This window comes from Hemitrygon akajei, chromosome 1 (genome assembly GCF_048418815.1).
Source record: "Hemitrygon akajei chromosome 1, sHemAka1.3, whole genome shotgun sequence".
Classification (NCBI taxonomy): Eukaryota; Metazoa; Chordata; class Chondrichthyes; order Myliobatiformes; family Dasyatidae; genus Hemitrygon; species Hemitrygon akajei.
Window position 1 is genome coordinate 159,244,949 of NC_133124.1, and position 17,489 is coordinate 159,262,437.

Consider the following 17,489-nt stretch of genomic DNA (forward strand, 5'->3'; position numbering starts at 1 on the left):
GTTAGAGTGGGGATCATTCTGTACCTATCAGTGTGTGCATTTCTGTGAGAGTGCTGAGTTCATTGTGTATCTGCAAAATTACTCTGTAAAGAATTGCTTTCTGATGTTAGTCTGAGATCTCCCTTTAACCAGTCTTCACGTTTCCTTGTTGATGGATTAATTTTGAAGTAGCAGTTGCCATCCGACTGACCTCTACCCTTATTGATTCTGAACACTTCTATCATACCTCCTCTCATTATATGTTAACTTTGGAAAAATAGTTTTAATCCTCTGTCTTTCTGCATAACTCACACCCTGCAGTCCTGCAATGAGAGAAGTCGCCCTTCCCTGATCTCTTTCCATTGCCTTCACATCCCTCACAAAATATGGAGAACAGAATTGAACACAGTTCTCAAGGTTTGGCCTCACAAGTGCATGAAACAGCTTAAGGAAAGCCCTCTGGCTCTGAACTCCTCCGAGCGCATTATATAGCCCAGCATTATATTAGCCTTCCTAATTGATTCGCTGGCTTGCCTTGATGTAGATTTCCTTGGTAGTTTGAACGGGGCACGACTGCGCAAGCGCGTGAAGGTCGGCCTGTGAGGCAGTGGGAGAGTTTAAAAAGCGAGAAAGTTAATGGAGCGGGCGACGGAGTAGGAAGGTTTTGGTTCGAGACGATTTGGCGAGAAGAGGCTGAGGACGAGCTTGCTCCTAGAGAGGTAAGGCCGAGTAAGCTTTAATTAATCTAATTAACTTAGAGGTAGGTAATGGAGGCAGAGTCAGGGCAGTCGGGTGTTCCGTTTGCAGTATGTGGGAAGTCAGGGCGATCTCAGCTGTCCTTGAAGACTACATCTGTAAAAGTTGCATCCAGCGGTCGCTCCTGACAAACTGAGTTAGGGAACTGGAGCTGGAGCTGGATAAACTTCGGATCATTCGTGAAGAAGAGGCAGAATTAGAAAGGAGTTACAGGGAAATAGTCACCCATAGGAGTCAGTGAACTGAGACTTCAACCTCAGCTAGGAGGAGAAGGAGGGACAAGAGGTTAGTAGTAGTGAACACGAGGAAATCTGCAGATGCTGGAAATTCAAGCAACGCACGCAAAATGCTGGTGGAACACAGCAGGCCACGCAGCATCTATAGAAAGAAGCACTGTCGATGTTTCGGGCCGAGACCCTTCGTCAGGACTAACTGAAAGAAAAGATAATAAGATATTTGAAAGTAGGAGGGGGAAATGCGAAATGATAGGAGAAGACCTGAGGGGGTGCGGTGAAGCTAAGAGCTGCAAAGGTGATTGGCAAAAGGGATACAGAGCTAGAGAGGGAAAGGATCACTGGACGGGAGGCCTAGGGAAAATGAAATGTGGAGAGGAACACCAGAGGGAGATGGAGAACAGGCAGAGTGATGGGCAGAGAGAGGGAAAAAAGGAGGAGGGAGGGAAAAATAAATAAATCAGGGATGGGGTGAGAAGGGGAGGAGGGGCATTAACGGAAGTTAGAGAACTCAATGTTCATGCCATCAGGTTGGAGGCTACGCAGACAGAATTTAAGGTGTTGTTCCTCCAACCGGATTGTGACTTCATCTTGACAGTAGATCCTGATTTCTCTGGCGGCCAGAGCGTAGGTGTTCAGTGAAACGGTCTTCCAGTCCTCGTCGTGTCTCACCAATATATAAAAGGCCGCATCGGGAGCACCGGACGCAGTATACCACACCAGCCGACTCACAGGTGAAGTGTCGCCTCACTTAGAAGGACTGCCTGGAGCCCTGAATGGTGGTGAGGGAGGAAGTGTAAGGGCAGGTTTAGCACTTGTTACGCTTACAATAATAAGTGCCAGGAGGGCGATAGTTGAGAAGGGATTGGGGAGGAGGTGGACAGGAATGGACAAGGGAATCGCGTAGGGAGCGATTCCTGCGGAAAGCAGAAAGGGGGGAGGGTGAAGATGTGCTTGGTTGTGGTACCCCGTTGGAGGAGGCAGATGTTACGGAGAATTATACGTCGGACCCGGAGGCTTGTGGGGTGGCAGGTGATGACAAGAGGAACCCTATAGCGAGTAGGGTAGCGGGCGGATGAGGTGAGGGCAGTTGTGCGGGAAATGGGAGAGATAGGAGATTGGATAGTCAGGTGGACTGATAAGAGGTTCTGTGGAAGAGATCGAGAATCCCGGAATGTTTGTTGCCTCCCTCGTGCCAGGGTGCACCTCAGAGACCGTGTTAGAGAACTGGAGCTGCAGCTTGATGACCTACAGCTTACCAGTGAAAGTGAAGTGGTGATATTCAGCAGCTAGAGAGAGGTAGCCATCCCGAGGTTACAGGGGTCTGAAACATGGGTGACCGTCAGGAGAGGGAAGGGAAATGCCCGGATAGTGGAGAAGACCCCGGTGGCTGTCCCCTTCGGCAACAAATATATAGTTTTGGATGCTGTTGAGAGGGATGAACTGACAGGGGACGGCCACGGTGACCGAGTCTCTGGCACTCAGCTTGGCGTTGTTGTGCAGGACGGAAGAGAGGGGGAAGAAGAATGCAGTAGTCATAGGAGATTCCATAGTCGGGGGACAGACAGGAGATTCTGTGAGCCTGACAGAGATACCCGCATGATGTGTTGCCTCCTAGGTGTCAGGGTACGTGACGTCTCGGATCGGGTCCAGAATATTCTGAAGTGATAGGTCGTACAGCCAGCTGTCTTGGTACATGTTGCTACCAATGACACAGATAGGAAAAGGGAGGAGGTCCTGAAGAGAGATTTCCGGAAGTTAGGAAGGAAGCTGAGAAGCAGGACTGCTACCTCAGGATCTTAGGATTGCTACCTGTCCCACCTGCTAGCGATGGCAAGAATAGTAGGATCAGACACATGAATGCGTGCCAGACAGACTGGCGCAGGGGGCAGAGCTTCAGATTCTTGGATCATTGCGATCTCTTCTGTGGGAAGTATGAACTGTTCAAAAAGGATGGGTAACATTTGAACCCGAAGGGGACCAATATCCTGGCGGGAAGGTTGAATAGAGCTGTTAGGGAGGGTTTAAACTAATTTGGCAGGGGGATGGGAATAGGAATCATACAGCGGAAGAGGGAGAAAACAGAAATAGATCTAAGATAGTGATCTGTAAGGATGTCAGGAAGGACAGACAGGTGATGGGGCAAATTTGCAGTCATTGGGATGAGTTGCAGTGCAATGAAGTTGCAGTGAAGTAAAAGCAAAAAGTACCAAATACTGGACTTAAGGTGTTAACCTTAAATGCGCACAGCATAAGGAATAAGGTGGATGATCTTGTCGTATAGCTACAGATTGGCAGGTATGATATTGTGGCCATCACTGAGACGTGGCGATAGGATGCATGTCTCTGTGAGCTGAACGTCCAAGGATACACGGTGTATCGGACGGATAGGCAGGTAGGTAGAGGGAGTGGCGTGGCTTTATTGGTAAAAAATGATTTTGAATCTTTGGAAAGACTTGACATAGGATCGGAAGGTGCAGAATCTTTATGGGTTGAGCTAAGAAATCGCAGGGGCAAAAGGACACTGATGGGAGTTATATACAGGCCTCCAAACAGCTGCAGTGATGTGGACTACAAATTACAAAAGGAAATAGAAAAGGCTTGCCTGAAGGGCAGTGTTATGATAATTGTGGGGGGATTGTAATATGCGAGTGGATTGGGAAAACCAGGTTGGCATTGGATCTCAAGAGAGATAATTTGTAGAATGTTTACAAGATGGCTTTTCAGAACAACTTGAAGTTGAACCCACTAGAAGATCGGCTGTACTGATTGGGCATTGTGTAATGAATCAAAGGTGATTAGAGAGATGGAGGTGAAGGAAACCTTACGATACAGTGAGCATAACATGAATGAGTTCACTGTGAAATTTGATAAAGAAAAGCCGAAATCCGAAGTGTAGTTATTTCATTGGAGTAAAGGAAATTACAGTGACATGACAGAGGAACTGGTCAAAGTTGACAGGAAAGGGACACTAGCGGGAAGGACGTCAGAGCGGCAGTGTCTGGAGTTTATGCGAGAAATGAGGAAGATGAAAGACGGATATATTGCAAAAAAGAAGACATTTTCGAATGGAAAAAGGATGCAACCGTGGCTGACAGAGAACTGAAAGCCAAAGTAAAATCAAAGGAGAGGGCATACAAGGAAGTAAAAATTAGTGAGAAGACAGAGGACTGGAAAGTTTTTAAAAGCCTACAAAAGAGACTAAGATGGTCATTAAGAGGGAAAAATGAACTATGAAAGGCAGCTAGCAAATAATATCAAAGAGGATAATAAAGCTTTTTCAAGTATATAAAGATTAAAAGGCATGTAATAGTAGATATAGGAACGATAGAAAATGATGCTGGAGAAATTGTAATGGGAGATAAGGAAATGGCGGAGGAACTGAACGAGTATTTTGCAGAATTTTTTAGCATTTTCCAGAACGAGTATTTTTAAGAAATCAGCAGTATACCGGACACTGGAGGGTGTCAGGGAAAAGAAATGTGCGCAATCACAATTACAACAGAGAAAGTACTCAGGACGCTGAATAGTTTAAGGGTAGATAAATCTCCTGGACTAGATGGAATGCACCCTCGTGTTCTGAAGGAAATAGCAGTGGAGATTGTGGAAGCATTTTCAATGATCTTTCAAAAGTCGATAGATTCTAGTATGGTTCCGGAGGACTGGAAGTTTGTAAATATCACTCCACTATCTAAGAAGCAGGCAAGGAAGCAAAATGGAAATTATAGACCTGTTAGCTTGACATCGGTGGTTGGGAAGTTCTTGGAGTCGATTGTCAAGGATGTGGTTTCGGAGCACCTGGAGGCATATAACAAGATAGGCAGAAACCAGCATGGTTTCCTTAAAGGAAAATCCTGCCTGACAAACCTGGTGCAATATTTTGAGGAAATTACAAGTACGCTAGACAATGGAGATACAGTGGATGTTGTGTATTTAGATTTTTGGAAAGCCTTTGACAAGGTGCCGCACATGATCCTGTTGAACAATATAAGATCCCACGGAATTATGGGGAACTTACATACGTGGATAGGGCTTTGGCTGATTGGCAGGAAACAGAGAGTGGGAATAAAAGGATCCCATTCTGGTTGGCTGCCGGTTACCAGCGGTGTTCCACAGGTGTCCGTGTTGGGGCCGCTTCGTTTTACGTTGTATATCAACGATTTGGATCATGGAATAGATGGCTTTGTGGCTAAGTTTGCTGATGATACAAAAATAGGTGAAGGGACCGGTAGTGCTGAGGAAACAGAGAGTCTGCAGAGAGGCTTGGATAGATTGGGGGAATGGGCAAAGAAGTGGCAAATGAATTATAATGTTGGAAAGTGTATGGTCATGCACTGTGGTAGAAGAAATAAACGGCAGACTATTATTTAAGTGGGGAGAGAATTCAAAGTTCGGAGATGCAACGGGACTTGGGAGTCCTCGTGCAGGATACCCTTAAGGTTAACCTCCAGGTTGGGTCAGTGGTGAAGAAGGCAAATGCAATGTTGGCATTCGTTTCTAGAGGAATAGAGTATAGGCGCAGGGATGTGATTTTGAGGCTCTATAAGGCACTGGTAAGACCTCACTTGGAATACTGTGTTCAGTTTTGCGCTCCTTATTTAAGAAAGGATGTGCTGACATTGGAAAGGGTTCTGAGAAGATACACTAGAATGTTTCCGGCAATGACAGGGTTAACATATGAGGAACGTTTGACTGCTCTTGGACTGTAGTCCTTGGAGTTTAGAAGAAAGAGTGGTGACCACATAGAAGCATTTCGAATGTGGAAAGGCATGGACAGACTGTATGTGGCGAAGTTGCTTCCCATGGTGGGGAAGTCTAGTATGAGAGGGCATGACTTAAGGAGCGAAGGGCGCCCATTCAGAACAGAGCTGCGAAGAATTTGTTTTTTTTTTGCCAGAGGGTGGTGAATCTGTGGAATTTGTTGCCACTAGCGGCAGTGGAGGCCAGGTCATTGGATGTATTTAAGGCAGAGATCGATGGTTATCTGAGTAGCCAGGATTATCCAAGGTCATGGTGAGAAGGCGGAGGAATGGGACTAAAGGGGAGATTGTATCAGCTCATGAAGAAATGGCGGAGCAGACTCGATAGGCCGAATGGACGACTTCTGCTCCTTTGTGTTGTGGACTTATGGTTTTATGGTCCGCCATATGTCGGGTCGAGTTCTCCATATTCTCAGGAGGCAGGGTGAGCTGCCAGATGTCGTGGTCCTAGTAGAGACAAATGACGTGGATAGGAAGAAGGAGGTCCTGCAGAGAGAGTTTAGGGAGTTAGGTGCAAAGTTGAAGGACAGGACCTCCAGTTTTTTCAATCTCAGGATAGCTACCCGTGCCACGTGCTAGTGAGGCTAGAACTAGGAAGATAACGCAGCTATATGCGTAACTAAGGAGTTGGTGGAGGAGGAAAGACTTTATATTTCTGGACAATTGGGCTTTGATCTAGGGAAGGTTGGACCTGTTCCGACGGGATGGTTTGCACCTGAACTGGAGGCGGACTAATATCCTTGGGGGCAGGTTTGCTAGTGCTGCACCGGGAGGTTTAAATTAGATATTCAGGGGGAGGGGAACGATAGTGTTAGAGCAACAAGTGAGGTGGAGAAGGATAAAGTTCATGCGAGAACTGGAAGTATAGTGCATTGAATAAAGCCAGATCTAACATATAAAGAGGATTTGCGGAAAGTAAAGAAGAATAAAGGGTGCAAATGTAGTAAGGTAGAAGACCTAATGCGTGTGTACTTAAATGCAGTTTGCGTCAGGAACAAAGGTGATGAACTGAGAGCTTGGATACATGCATGGAATGATGTACACATTATGATGTACTGGCCGTTACAGAGATTTGGCTGCCACCGGGGCAGGAATAGATTCTGAATATTCCTGGATTTCAATGTTTTAAAAAGGATAGAGAGAGGGGAGAAGGGGTAGAGTGGTGGCATTACCGGTTTGGGATTCTATTACAGCTACCGAAAGGTGGGAAATGTAGCAGAAATCTCTTCTGTGTCAGTATGGGTGGAAGTCAGGAACAGAAATTGAGCAGTTATTCTACTGGGACTGTTCTATTGCTCTGGCAACAGCAGAACTCCCGAGGAGCAGATTGAGAGACAGATTTTGGAAAGTTGCAAAAAATACAGGGTTGTTACCATGGACGACTTTAACTTCACTGATATTGATTGGCACCTATTTAGTTCCAATGGTTCAGGTGGGGCAGAGTTTGTTAAGTGTGTACAGGTCGGATTCCTGTAACAGTATGTTGGCAGGCCGACTAAGTGGAATGCCATACTAGATCTAGTGTTAGGTAACGAACCGGGTCAAGTCACAGATCTCACTGTGGATGAGCATCAGGGGGCAGTGACCACCGCTCCCTGGTCTTTAGCATTATCATGGAAAAGGATAGATTCAGAGAGAACAGGAAAACCTTTATTGGGGAAGGACAAATTATAAGGCTAAAAGGCTAGAACTTGCGGGTGTGAATTGGGATGATGTTTTTACAGGGAAATATACTATGGATATGTGGTCGATGTTTAAGGATCTCTTGTAGGTTGTAAGGTATAAATTTGTCCCGATGAGGAAGATAAGGAATGGAAGGGTGACGGAACCATGGGTGATAGGTGAGGTGGACAATTTAGTCAGGTGGAAGAAGGCAGCATACATGAGGTTTAGGAAGCAAGGATCGGATGGGGCTATTGAGGAATATACGGTAGCAAGAAAAGAGCTTAAGAAAAAGCTGAAGAGAGCGAGCGGGGCATGAAAAGGCCTTGGCGAGTAGGGTAACGGAAAAACCCAAGGCAATTTTCAATTATATGAAGAACAAAAGGGTGACAGGAGTGAAGGTAGGACCGATTAAAGATAAAAGTGGGAAGATGTGCCTGGAGTCTGTGGTAGTGAGCGAGGTCCTCAATGAATACTTCTCTTCGGTATTCACCAATAAGAGGGTACTTAATGACGGTGAGAACAATATGGGTGAGGTTGAAGTTCTGGAACATGTTCGTATTAAGTGAGAGGAAGTGTTGGATTTCTTAAAATGCATTAGGAAGGGTAAGTCCCCGGGGTCTGACGGATATCCCAGAAGAGATTGCTGAGCCTCTGCCTAGGAGCTTTATGTCCTTGTTGTCCACGGGAATGGTACGGGAGAATTGGAGGGAGGCGAGAGTTGTCCCCTGGTTCAAAAAAGCTAGCAGTGATACTCGGGGTAATTATACACCAGTGAGCCTTACATCTGTGGTGGGAAAGCTTTTGGAAAAGATTCTTAGAGGTAGGGTCTAATGGCATTTAGAGAATCATGGTCTGCTCAGGGACAGTCAGCATGGCTTTGTGAAGGGCAGATCGTGTCTAACAAGCCTGATAGAGTTCCTTGAGGAGGTGACCAGGAATATAGATGAGGGTAGTACAGAAGTCTACATGGATTTTAGTAAGGCCTTTGATAAGGTTCCACACGGTAGGCTTGTTCAGAAAGTCAGAAGGCATGAGATCCAGGGACGTTTGGCCTGGTGGATTCAGAATTGGCTTGCCTGCAGAAAGCAGAGGGTTGTGGTGGAGGGAGTACAATCAGATTGGAGGGTTGTGACTAGTGGTGTCCCACAAGGATCGGTTCTGGGACTCTTTCATATCACGATTTTTATTAACGACCTGGATGGAGAATAGAAAGGTGGGCTGGCAAGTTTGTAGACGACACAAAGGTTGATGGTGTTGTGGAGTGTCGCAGATTGCAGAGAGACATTGATATGATGCATACGTGGGCTGAGATTTGGTAGATGGGGTTCAACCCGAAGAAGTGTGAGTTCGTGCACTTTGAAAGGTCAAACTCCAAGGCAGAGTACAAAGTAAATGGCAGGATACTTGGTAGTGTGGAGGAGCAGAGGGATATGGGGGCACATGTTCATAGATCCCTGAAAATTGCCTCACAGGTAGATAGGGTAGTTAAGAAAGCTTATGGGGTGTTAGCTTTCATAAATCACAGGATAGAGTTTAAGAGTCGCGATGTAATGATGCAGCCCTCTAAATCTCTGGTTAGGCTACACTTGGAGTACTGTGTCCAGTTTTGATCGCCTCACTATAGGAAGGATGTGGAAGCTTTGGAAAGGTACAAAGGAGATTTACCAGGACGCTGCCTGTTATAGAGTGTATTCATTGTGATCAGAGATTAACATTGTGGGCGGAAGGGCCTGCACCGTGCTGTACTATGCTGTGTTCTATGTTCTATGTTTGATAGTGAAGTCTTCCAGGACACTCAAATCCTTCTCATACAATGCGCCTTCTTACTCAAGACTCCCATTGTATATTTGTATCTAATAATTCTACTTCCTATATGTAATATTGTACATTTATTTACATTAAATTTCACCTGTGATTTATATGCCCACATCAGGATTTTGTTTTGATCTACCTTTATTGATTCTGCGGCATGAATGTTATAAGCCCATCTTTCTAATTTTGCGTCATTTGTAACTTATCTAGTTTATTAGTTATGTGCTTATCGAAGTCATTAATGTAAATATAAACAGCAGAAGCCCTAAAACGGATTCTTGTGGATCCCAACTTTCAACATCTTTCGGGTGTGAAAATGTTCCTGTCATCCTAACCCTTTCTGTTTTTGAGCCAATTCGCATCCCATTCCCTGAATCCCTACTTCATGTCATTTAAATGTTAACCTCTTCTGGGGTAAATTCTGAAAATCGTTCTGAAGTTCAAATCAATGATATCACATCTTTATTGTTATCATAAATTTAATTTCCCTGTTCATAGACCTGAAACATATTAAGACATGATTTACCCTTTCTGACACCATGCTGTCTTTCTGCTAACAGAGGACTAAAATGATATAAGACATAGGAGCACAACTAGGCCATTTGGCAAATCGAGTCTGCTCCAACATTCAATTATGACTGATCCTTTCTTTCTCCTGCTCAGTCCCATTTACAGTACTTTTCCCCATCAGCCTTGATGCCATGTCCAATCAAGAACTTACCGTTCTCTGCATTCAATACACCCGACAACCTGGACTCCACAGCTGCCCGTGGCAAAAAAAGAAAAAGCCACAAATTCACCAATATGAATCACTAACGAAGTTTCTCCACATCACTGTTTTGCATTGGCAACACTCCATCCTGAGTCTGCAGTCTTGTCGTCTTGTCCTGGACTCTCCCACATTTCCACATGTACTCTGTCTCAGCCTTTCAACATTCGAAATTTTTCAATGAGAATGTCCTTCATCTTTCTAAATTCCAGTGTGTATAGACCCAGAATCATAAAATATTCTTTGTATGATAAACTTTTCATTCCTTGAATCATCCTCGTCAGCCTCCTGTGGACCCTCTCTAATGCCAACACATCGCTTCTGAGATGAGGCGCACAAAACTGTTCAGAATACTCAAAATGAGGCCTCAGCATCGCATCCCTGCTCTGGTAATGTAGACCTCTGAAGAGAACGCTCATACTGCATTTCCCTCCCTGACCACTAACTCAGCCTCCAAGTTAAACTTACGGGTGTTGCGTACAGTGACTCCAAAATCCCGTTTTCTCTCTGATTTCAGATGCACAAACTTTGCCTTTGTGAAATTCAATCTAACGGTTTTCGTTTTTACTGATATACTCCCCCAAAGTACTTCAAGACTAACAATGTTATGATCACTTGTCCCTGAAGGCTCGACAACTGTTGTAATCAAAATTGTCCCTTGAATGTTACACAATATCAGATCTAGACAGGCTTCCCCTGCTGTTGGTGTATTTGCAAAAAGAAAAAAAAATGCAGTGCATTGTGGTAGTACAAGTTGAAACACTAACAAAATGCAGAACAAAGTATAACAGCTGCTGAGAAAGGTAAATCATAAGGTGCGAGATCATTATGTGGCAGATTGTGAGGCCAATAATTCATCCTATCGTGCTAGTCGCATAACAATGCAATAAATGCTGTCAGTAAGCCCAGTGATACGTGCTTTCAGGGTGATTTTTTAATTGATTCCTGGATCTTTGAAATGCAATTCAGACCATGGCCATGAACTCGGGCTCTCTCTGGGAAGGACATAACTGTCAATGTGTATGGCCCAGAGCCTGACCATGGTAATTCCTCTGTCTCACATCCTCTCTTCTCTTCGGTTACTCATGTAAACAAATGGCAGCATTTTACAGCTAGTAAGCGCACCGTCCAGTTCGCCTTTGGCCTCTGGAAGGAAACTTGTGCGGTCACCTTCTATTTACACAAGCCAATACTTGGCCGCTGGGTCTGATTTCTGCGATCTTCAATGTTTAGAGCGTAGCCGTTTTTAAGCAAGGTTCTCAGACAGTCAGCCTGAGAACACAAACACTTTTGGAAACTGTAGTCTGTATCTGATTCTATGAATTTCAAAACGAGATGAGGAAATCCTGGTGGTTCCCCTGTGGCAGGAAAGGGTAAAGTCAGGGAGTGTGATAGTGACAGTTTACTCACTAGTTAGTGGAGACAGGCAGGAGATACTCCGGCCACAAAAGAGACACCGGGATGGTGTGTTGCCTCACGGTGCTAGCGTCCAGGGTGTATAGGTGCAGCTGCAGGATATTTTCCTGGGGAAGAGTGAAATTTTTGAGGTCCTGGTGCAATTTTGCATAAACTGCATGATCACAAATTGAGATGAGATCCTACATATTGAGTGTATAGAGTTTGCAAAGTTGCAGCTTTCCTTCTGTCACCCATGTATACGTCGTACTGTATATTGTGGCCAATGGACACACCACGCAACTTGCCTTTGGTCACTTGAGCGAAACCGGTACCATCAGAAATAAGGTACAATTCCAGTTTCTCTCAGAGCTCCTCCCCAGACCCGCGACAGGACCCAATTTGTGAGTATCATCACGTTTCCAGTAAAATATTACCGCCCAGCCACAGTTTGACAACTCCACTGGTCCTGGGATCGCTGTGAGTTGCTCCCGGAATCAGGCGCTGTCTCTAGTTGCTCCTCATCCTGGATCAAACTTGGACTCTGTCATTACAGGACATAACCTTCATGGACATGGCCCTGACCCTATTCATGGTATCTCCCCTGACTCATATCGCCTCTTTCCTCCTGTCTCCCATGTACACTAAGGACTAACTCACGGCCAACGAATGCACCACGCAGCTCGCCTTTGGTCTCTGGGAGAAAATCGGTATGGTCACCTTCCATTTGGCAGTCAGACCGAGTCCACAAACACATTCAGTAACTTTTGCCTGCACTTGATTCCATTAATTTCTTTAAGTTCAAAATGAGTTGAAGAAACCCTGGTGGTTCCCCTGTGGCAGGAAAGGGTAAATTCAGGCAGTGTATGAGTGTTAGAAGACTTGATAGTTAGGGGGCACAAGCAAGAGATACTGTGGCCGCAAAACAGATTCCAGGATATTGTGTTGTCTCCCTGGTGTTTGGGTCCAGATGTATCAGAGCGGCTGTAGGATATTCTCAAGGAGAAGAGTGAACAGCCAGAGGTGGTGTCGCATATGAGAACTGATGTTTGTCCAAAAGTGGAAGAGGTTCTACAGACTGAGTATACAGAGTTAGGATATATGATGACGAGAAAGACCTCCAAGGCAGTAATTTCTGAAATATTCCCGCTGCCCTGGGCTTGTGCATGTATGAATAGGATGATAGCACAAATGAATGAGTGACAGTGGCGATGGTGCAGGGGTAGGGTTTCAAGCTTGAATCACTGGAACCTTTTTCTGGGCAAGGGGTGACCTTTCGAAGAGGGACCTGCTGCACCTGAAGTAGAGGGGAAGTAATATGGCGGCCGGGAGGTTTGCTAATGTTACTCAGGAGTGTTTAAACTGGTATTGCAGGGGGCGGGGAATTTGTACACCAGGTCAGTCAGTGAAGGATTAGACACGAAAGTAGACATCAGTGAAAGTATGGACCGTCAAAATCAAACTTTCAAGTATAATGAGACATATAGTTTGAATGGTGTGTATTTGAATATCAGGAATATTATGGGTAAAGGTGATGAACACAGAACATGGATTAGTACATGGAACTGTAATGTTGTGTCCATTACAGAGACATGGTTGAGAAATGGGCAGGGACACGTGATTCATCTTCCAGGTTTTTGAAGTTTTTGAAAAGCTAGTGAAAGAGGTAAAAAAAAGGTGTGAGTTGAACTACTAATCAGGCACAATTTCACAGCAACACAAAGAGGAGACAAAGTGCAGGGTAAAGACTTGAATGCCCACAGAAATAAAGAATTTAGTCAAGAATAGCAAAATAAAATTACCTCAAGTTTTGGAAGTTATCAAATGGATTAGTTGAATGTTCTACAGAATCATGAAAAGAACCTATAATAGGAACTTACGACAGCCAAGAGAGGCCATGAAAAGTCTTTGACAAGTAGAATTATGGTGAATTCCAATGCAGTCTATACATGTATCAAGACAAAAGGATAACTGGGGAGAGGGTAGGATCACTCAATGATAAAGAGGGGAAAATTTGCTTGCATCCGGAGAAATTGAAATGAAATACATTACAAGTACTTTTCTTCAGTATTTTTCAAAGGGAGAAGATGTGGACTAATCGACAGTGTTTGCATGCAAAAATATGTTATGGAGTTTGGAGGTCAAAGAGGAAAAATATTGGTTCTCCTGATGATTATTAAGGTTAATAACATCTTGGGGCCGGATATTGTTTACGCCAGGATAGGACCAGGTGAAGGAGCGGCTGAGAGAATCCGGAATCCAGTACTTCATGACGCACCCAACGGCGCCGAAGATCACCTACAACGGAACCACCAAGATATTTGATTCTCCTGACAAAGCTAAAACGTTTGTGGACACGTTGGGCTAAAGAATGTATATATTGTGTAGCCATGGTCATGGACGATAACATGTTTGATGGTCGCTTTATTTCACTTTTTCATTACTCGACGGCAAGATATGTTATCGGATGGGTAACATATTTGTTTTGATTAATACACTTTCATTATTTGTTTAACTTAGCGGTTCTGCTCCAGCCTGAAGGAGTTTAAACATGACGGTAACAAGTTAGTGAATTGAGAAATTATGCCCTGTTTTCATGTTTGATTCTGTTAAATGCCATGTGGCAGGGGGGTAGAATATCGACTGCTAGAAGGTTCAGATATCCACTTTAACGGTAGGGTAATTCCATTTGGTGTGTGTGTGTGTGTGTGTGTGTGTGTGTGTGTGTGTGTGTGTGTGTGTGTGTGTGTGTGTGTGTGTGTGTGTGTGTGTGTGTGTGTGTGTGTGTGTTTTGTTTACTTGTTGCTACACAAATGATCTTAAGTCGGCTTTCCTGCACTCCGGAGTCGAATGATTGTTATAAAAGGTTATGGCTAGTAATATATTAAAATTGTGTATTTGGAACATTAAGGGGAGTCATTCACCAACCAACAGAAAGAAAATCCTACTAAACCTGGAAAAGGAGAGGGTGGGCATAGCCTTTTTGCAGGAGACACATTTAAATGATAAAGAATATCTAAAACTGCAACACAGTGGATTTGATCAAGTCTATTTTTTATTCTTTATTATCAGGAGTAGTGTGGTGGCCATTTTAATTAGGAAGAACTTAACTTTTAAGTTATTAGACTGCATAAGGATAAATATGGTTGACGTGTGATTGTTAAGGCTTCAATATATAGAGATTAATATGGTATTTTTAATGTTTACTTCTCTCCAGCTCATCCTCTCTAATTCCTAATGGATGCCTTTTCCAAGCTTACATGTTTTTCAATACAAAAAAAAAAATTGGTTTGGATTTTAATTGCCTCCTGGACGCATTGATGGACACAGTGCCTAGTGGTCACCCACTGTTCTCCTCACAGTCTAAACAAATCATGGGCTAATGGGGAGAACGAGGATTTGTGGGTATCTGGTTGTTACATCACTCAGACAAAGATTTCACAATTTTCTGTGATCCACACAAGCGTTACACCAGAATTGACTTTTTTCCTAAACCCCAAAATGCTCCTAGATTTAGTTGTATTCTGCACAAATGGAAATATTGCTATTTCTGACCATGCAGCATCATATTTCAATATTAAGCTCAACGATAATTCAGCACGACTTAGATAGTGGCGGCTGAATCATTTTATTCTAAAAGATAATAGGTTGATAGACTACTTTACCTCCGAATTCAAATTTTCCTATCTATTCATTCCAAATCTGGTAAAAGAATGAGGCGGCACGGCACGGCAGCAGTGGCCTTTCAGACATAGTGTTACTTGAATTTAATTTTCTAATTTAAGTTTGATAAACAATTTTCTATTAGGACGCATGAATAACAGAGCGGCTATCTACCATCGCCAGATACTACGACAATACAGAGATCGCCCAAAAACATACCTTCACAGATATCTGCTGGCTAAATTACCTGGGCTTGCTGAAGGAACGGTCCTACAATCCTCGGACTCGCCTGAAGCTGATAGCCGGAGATAGAGACGTCGAAAGCAATGTGCGAGGAAGCAGAAGCGTGCCAGGTTAAAAGCAAACCCTAGCCGGCCGGCTCTTCCGTCCATTCTGCGCTCAGAAGTCCGCTCCAAAATGGACTACATCCGAATCCAACGAAATACTCGGCTGGAGTGCAGAGTTTGCTCCGCGTAAATCTTCACAGAGACATGGCTCACTGATGGAATTTCGGACGCTGCCATTCAGCTAGACGGGCTAGCCTTGTTTCGTGCGGACAGGGATGCAGTTCTCTGCGGTAAGACTCGCGGTGGTGGTGTGTGTATTTACATCAACACGGTGTTACGGATTCAGGCACCATAAATACATGAGTTAGGCAGGGGTTTTATAACAAATAACACGTTAATTAAACACTGAAAACAAACCCCCCAAAAGTAAACAAAACACTAACGTAACCGGAAATCAGCTGCTGTGCGGCAGCCTAAACAGTTCTTAAAGCAATGAAGCTTAAACATTTCTTAAAGCGATGTTGCAAAAACAGTTCTTCAAAGTAGTATTGCCAAAAGTTCAAAATGCTCACAGTCCATTTAAGGGAGAGACTTTTTAAGACGATTTAAATTCTCTTTTCTGTCGTGTTGTTTCGGTTCCCAAAACGAACCTTTTCCCACGAAGAAGAATTTACGTAACGAAACGAAACGGCTTAAAGGCACTGACCTTTCCTTTACAGAACTATTCCCAATCCTTTCTGCTATTTCGCAGGGAGTAACACGAGAACAGTCAACGAAATCCTTCAGAATACGGATCAAACACGGTCGAACCTGTTTCACCGTCGTAATCGATTCTCCTCGATCTTTACCTCCCGAACTCCGATCTTCACTCTCCACTGATTCTCAACTAACAGTATTGTAAATAAACTGCTGGCAATGACCTTTTAAACTTTAGGCATTAGATAAAACTTCATCCTTCAACTAAACTGCGTCATAACATTAAATCACGCAGCGGCATGAAGTCAACATGGCAAATCCAGCCAGGAACTGCCCCTCCTCACAGGGAGAGGTCCTCCTTTTATACCCTGTAAGAAAAACTGTCACATGACCTCTACTGGCGGGAAAATGACGTCACTCCACCATCACAAGACCATTACCTCAAGTTCAGTATAGCTTCAATCCCAGTCACGTGACAAGGGTACCACTGTCACGTGTCACGAGTACGTAACACCTCCCTCCAAAAAAACATTTTTGGTCTGACAAGAACAAAAATTTCAAAAAATTATTTACAAGAAAAACAAATGTATAAATTTTATAACATACACAATATAAAATACCATTATATAACATCTTACAACTCACAATACAGTAGGAGTGTTACAATTGTAAAAAAAACACAAAAAATTACATTGTACATTCAACATCGAGATAGACAATCAGCAACCACATTATCTCTACCTTTAATGTGAGTTATCACAATATTGTATTCTTGTAACATCAAACTCCAATTTAATAATCTCCTATTTTTGTTTTTCATCTTAGTCAGAAAAACTAATGGATTATGATCAGTGTAAACAATAAGTTGTTGAGTTGCACCAACATATACCTCAAAATATTCCAAAGCTAAAATAAGAGATAACAATTCCGTCTCTATTGTCGAATAGTTTCTTTGATGCTTATTAAATTTCTTATCGTCTGAGAGTTTTTTTCCCCGTTGGAGTGTGAATCTCTAAAATTGCCCGAACTTTTGCCTGAACAGGAGCTACCTTACCTTGACCAACAACATAACCAAGGTAAGTCACAGTGGCATGTCCAAATTCACTCTTAGCTAAATTATTAGTTAAGTTAGCTTTTGAAAGCCTTTCAAACAATTTCTCCACCGCAATAATGTGTGCTTCCCAAGTATCATTTCCTGTCACTAAATCATCAATATAAGCATCAGTATCTTTCAATCCCTGAATCACAGAGTGAATCATCCTCTGTAAAGTACCTGGGGCATTTTAATCCCAAATGGAACAACATTATATTCATATAGCCCAGATGGAGTTACAAATGCAGAAAACTCTCTACCTCTGTCTGTTAATAGAACACATCAATACCCTTTCAATAAATCAATCTTTGTAAGGAACTTTACTTTTCCAACTTTATCTACACAATCATCTACCCTAGGAATTGGATATGCATCTGATTT